The sequence below is a fragment of the Macrotis lagotis genome, chromosome 1 (genome assembly GCF_037893015.1).
Source record: "Macrotis lagotis isolate mMagLag1 chromosome 1, bilby.v1.9.chrom.fasta, whole genome shotgun sequence".
Taxonomy (NCBI): domain Eukaryota; kingdom Metazoa; phylum Chordata; class Mammalia; order Peramelemorphia; family Peramelidae; genus Macrotis; species Macrotis lagotis.
The window spans coordinates 178092698-178098697 of record NC_133658.1 but is presented as its reverse complement, the minus strand read 5'-3'; positions in this window follow the sequence as shown (position 1 = coordinate 178098697).

Sequence of the window (6000 nt, the reverse complement as noted above, 5' to 3'; positions counted from 1 at the left end):
AGCACACATCCCTCTCTTTAAATCATACCAGCTTGGGATAACAAAAAATTTACAGGTCCCTAAATTATTTCTGGAAATAGATGCACAAAGCTGCTGAGTCTTAGGACAGTGTGTCCTCTACCTACTTTAAAAAAAGAGCAGATCCCTACTTTAAAAAAAGAGTTAAAAGGAAAATAATAGGCTGAGGAAATGAACAAACAACAGGGGCAAAAATGATCAAAGAAAGTTGCTATGATGAGAAGGAAGATCAAAATGCATATTCAGAAAACCATACAAAAGTCAAAGTTCGCATATCCAAAGCCTCCAAGAAAAATATGAGCTGGTCATGGACCATGGAAGAGCTCAAAAAAAAGGATTTTTGAAAACCAAGTAAGAGAGCTACAGGATAATTGGAAAGAAAAATAGTAGTAATGCAAAAAAATCATGAAAAAGAAGTCAACAGCTTAGTTAAGGAGACAAAAGATACTGGAAAAAAAACAGATAAGGTTTTCATGGTAAAAGAGATATTAAAAACCGAATGGGGAGAAGAGTGCCTTAAAAAGTAGACTTGGGGTACAGCTAGGTGGCACAGTGCATAGAGCTCTAGCCCTGGAGTCAGGAGTATCTGCGTTCAAATCCAGCCTCAGACATCTAATAATTACCTATCTGTGTGGCTTTGGGCAAGTCAGTTAACCCTATTTGCCTGCAAAAACCTAAAAAAAAAGTAGACTTGGTCTCATGGAAAAGGAGGTACAAAAGTTCACTGAAGAAAACACTTCTTTAAAAATTAGAATTGAGGGGCAGCTAGGTAGCATATTGGATAAAGCACTGGCCTTGGAGTCAGGAGTACCTGGGTTCAAATCTGGTCTCAGACACTTAATAATTACCTAGCTGTGTGGCCTTGGGCAAGCCACTTAACCCCATTTGCCTTTCAAAAACCTAAAAAAAAAATTAGAATTGAATAAGTCGAATCTAATGACTATGACAAATCCAGAAACAATGAAACAAAAAAAAATCCAAATGAATGAAAAAAGTAAAGAAAATGTGAAATATCTCATTGAAAAAACAATTGACCTGGAAAATAAATTCAGGAGAGTTAATTTAAAAAATTATTGGACTACTTTGAAAGCCATGATAAAAAAAAAGACCTAGAAATCATCTTTCAAAATAGGACTTCTGATCAAGATGGCAGAGAGAAGACAGGTATTGTTTTAAATTCTTCTTGACTTTCCCTCAGAACTGACATGAATCAAACCTCTTAGCAGATTTTGGATTGAAAGAACCCACAGAAGAATAGAGGGCAACATCTTTCAGCAAGGTCTGTCACAGGGAGAATGAGCATGCCAGGGCAGAGAACAGGGATCCAGTACAGGGGCAGCAGAGAGAGAGACTGGGGTCTAACCTGAGAACTGTGGCAGAAGCCACTGCAGTGTGGGCAGATGAGGAGAGCTCCAGCAGAGCTGCCAAGATACCAAGCCAGCCAGCTTGGCTGGTCTGGAAGGCGAGGTTCACAGGCCTGTGTTTCCAGTGCCCAAGGCCAGGGTATCCATGGCAGATCTTCCCCAGAACTGATTACCCAGAGAGAGTCTGACTTTTCTAGCTCTAGTATTCTAGCCCATATTGTGTGAGGACAGTTCATATCCAGCCCCAGGCATAGGGAGTAGGCCACTGAAGCCTTCAATAAAGACAATTCAAGAGAAAGATTCTGGTTTCCTACTACAGGACCTACTGAATAACCCCTGAGAGTTCCTAACTCCAGTTGGCAAGACCTCTAGGGATCTCAACACTGAAGTTCTGAGCCCTTCCCCTACACAAGACCTTAGGAAAAGATAACATAAGAAAATGAAAAAGGCCCATCCAAAGCAATGTCTATTGACTGTTACCTTGAACATAAGCTCACTAGCTCAAAAAAAGAGGGAAGAAGGAATAGTTTCAGAGGAAAATATGAATTGGATGCCAGCTCAGAAAGATTTCTTAGAAGAGATCAGACAGGAGTTTAAAAATCAAAAGGAAAAATTGGGAAAATAAACACAAGAGAAAATTAGCATCTTACAACAAAAAAAATGGCAGAAGAAAGCAAATCTTTTAAAAATACAATTGGAGAATGCAAAAAGAAAATCATTCCCTAAAAACACAACTGATCAAATGGAAAAATATAATAAGTTGTTCAAAACTAGAATTGACCAATTGGAAAGATAAATGAAGAAAAGTATTCTCTAACAAAAAGACAGGAATCTCTGGAGGCTAAAGACTTCATGACACACTAAGAATTCCTTAAATAAAATTTTTTTAACTAACAAAAACAGAAGAAAATATTCATTGAGAAAACAAGTGTGCAGGAAAATTCATCCAGGAGAGATAATTTAAGAATCATAGAATTACTTGAAAACTCTGAACAACAACAAAAAAAGAAGCCTGGACTCCTTACTTTAGGATTTAGCTAAGGAGAATTGCCCTGATATCCTGGAATCAAATGGCAAAATATGCTTTGAAAGAATACATTGATCCTCTCCTGAGAGTGATCCCAAAATGAAAACAAACAATAACTAATATTGTGGCCACGCTCCACAATTAACAGATGAAATAAAAATTCCTGCAAGTGGCCAGAAAATAATTCAAACATCTAGGTTCCACAGTAAGGATTATAGAGGATCTGACTGCATCAACATTAAGGGATCAAAGAGCCTAAAATATAATATTCCAGACAGCAAGAGAGCCTGTATTACAACCAAGAATCCACTATCCAGCAAAACTGAGCCTTCTCTTTCATGTGAAAATATGGATATTTAATGAAATAGGTGATTTTCAAACTTTCCTAATGAAAACACTAGAGCTAAACAGAAAATCTGATTTCCAAACAAGAGACTCAAGAGATGCATGAAATGGTAAATAGGCAAAAAGAAAAAAGTTTTATCCAATAAGATTAAACCAGTTACATCTTCCCCAGGAGGAAGATTCTCATAATTCTGTTTTTTGTACTTAATAAATGTGTTTTTTAATTATTTTTTCTAGTTTTCAATCTTATCTTTCTTTTTTTAAGTAAAAAATGATTGTATTTATTTTGAGTTTTACTTTTTCCCCTAATCCTGCTTCCCTCCCCTCACCCCTCACAGAAAGCTGTCTGTTAGTATTCACATTGTTTCCATGGTATACATTGATCTTAGTTGAATGTGATGAGAGAGAAATCATATCTTTAAGGAAGAAAAATAAAGTATAAGAGATACCAAAATTACAAAATAAGATATTGGGTTTTTTCCCCTAAATTGAAGGTAATAGGCTTTGGTCTTTGTTCAAACTCCACAGTTCTTTCTCTGGATACAGATGGTATTCTCCATCACAGACCAGAATTGTGCCTGATTGTTGCACTGATGGAATGAGCAAGTCCATTAAGGTTGATCATCAGTCCCATGTTGCTGTTAGGATGTACAGTGTTCTTCTGGTTCTGCTCATTTTGCTCAGCATCAGTTCATACAAATCCTTCCAGGCTTCCCTGAGATTCTCATAACTCTTGAGAACTGTACTCTATTAAAGGGAATATACTTAAGTTGAAGATATGGACATTCATGGTATGTCCATGACTTTGATGGGATGATTTTTTAAATTTTATATATATGTATATATGTATATATACATATATATATGTATGCATGTGTGTATATATAACTATTATATTTATTATATTATATTAAAGGGAGTCAGTAAAGAGATGGGAGGAAAGGGGAGATTGAATGGAGAAAATAACATCACATGAAGATGTACAAAGGACCTAGTGCAATAGAGGGAAGAAGGGAGGAGGCAACAACCCCCTGAATCTTACTCTCATCAAGATTTGACTCTAAGAAGGATTAATACACAGATTCAGTTGAACTTAGAAATATATATCTTACCTTTCAAGTATTATTAGGAAGGGAAAGTGTGTATGTGGGGATATAGAAGAATGGAAGGAAGGAAGAAGGGGAAAAGGGAAAGGGGAAAGAAAAAGGACAGGTGAATAGAAGGGTGAGTGGTGTTCAGAAACAAAACACTAGGAAAGAGGGATAAGGTGAAAGAATGAAAAAAATACAAATAAAGGGGAGATACAAAGAAGAGCAATAAAGAGCTTGGAATTATAAGTATTAATGTGAATGGAATGTATGGGAGTAATGTATGGATGTATGGGATGAATGGAAGTGGATATCAGAGTGAATGAAAAACCAGAATCCCAAAATATGCTATTGACAAGAAGGAAATCTGAAGCAAAGAGATACATACAGAGTAAAGATAAAAGGCTGGAACAGAATAATTATGCTTCATCTGAAGTAAAAAAAAAAAGTAGGGATAGCAATCCTTTCCACAGACAAAACAGTTGCAAAAATAGATCTCATTAAAAGAGATAAGGAAGAAAACTTTATCATCCTAAAGGGTACCATTGACAATGAAATAATTTCAACACTAAATATATATTCACTAAGCAGTATAAATTCAAATTCTTTGAGGAGAACTTAAATGAGTTGCAAGAAGACATAGACTGCAAAACACTGCTGGCAGGGTACCTCGACCTCCCTCTCTCAGAATTAAATAAATATAACCATAAAATTAACAAGAATAAAATTAAAGAGGTAAATAGGATGTAAGAAAACTTAAATATGATAGACCTCTGGAGAAAATTTAATGGAGATATAAAAGACTATACTTTTTTCCCTGTGGTACAAGGCACCTAAACAAAAAAATGACCTTGTATTAGGACATAAAAACCTCAATCAAATTCAGAAAAACAAAAATATCAAAGGCAACTTTTTCAGACCATCCTGAAATAAAGGGCCTTGGAGAGATAGATATAAAACTAAATAGAAACTTAAAAAACCTAATGTTAAAGAATGAGTGGACGAAACCACAAATCATAGAAAAAATTAATGATTTCAGCGAAGGCAATGACAATAACAAAACAATATATCAGTTATTAGGGGATATATCGCTAAATGGTTACATGGATAAAATCAAAGAAAAATTCAGAAGTATTTTGTCCAACTCTGTGGCAATAAATTTGATGATCTAAGTGAAATGGATAAATATTTACAAAAATATAAATTGCCCACCTTGAAAGAAGAGAAAATTAAATACTTAAATAATCCTATCACAGAAAAAGTAATTCTGGAAGCCATAAATGAACACCCTAAGAAAAAATCTCCAGGGCCAGAAGAATTCACAAATGAATTCTATCAAACATTCAAGGAACAATTGGTTCCAATTCTATATAAACTCTTTGGAAAAATAGGTGAAGTAGCTCTGTCAAATTCCTTCTATGACACCAATATGGTGTTGATATCAAAACCAGGAAGAGTCGAAACAGAGTAGGATAATTATAATTTCTCTAATGAATATAGATACAAAAATTTTAACTATAATATTAGCAAAGCAATTATAGTAAGTTACCAGTAGGATGATATATTACAATCAAGCAGGATTAATATCAGGAAGGCAGGTTTGGTTCAATATTAGGAAAACCATCAGCATAATTGACCATATCAATAACAAACTTAATAGAAAACATATGCTTATCTCCATAGATGCTGAAAAAAGCCTTTGACAAAATACTGCAGCCATTCCTAATAAAAAAACATTAAAGATAATAGGAATAAGCAGATTGTTTCTTAAAATTATAAGCACTAGGGTGGCTAGGTGGTACAGTGCATAGATCACTGGCCCTGTAGTCAGGAGTACCTGAGTTCAAATCTAGCCTCAGACACTTAAAATCACCTAGCTTTGTGGCCTTGAACAAGCCACTTAACCCCATTGCCTTGCAAAAACCTAAAAAAAACAAAAATGATAAGCAATATCTATCTGAAACCATCATCAAGCATTATCTGTAATGGGGATAAGCTAGAAACATTCCCAATAAGATCAGAGGTAAAACAAGAATGCCCATTATCGCCACTATTATTCAATATTGTGTTAAAAATATAATCCTTAATAATAAGAAAAGAAAAAGAATTTGAAGGAATTACAGTCAGCAATGAAGAAACTGATGATATGGTGATATAC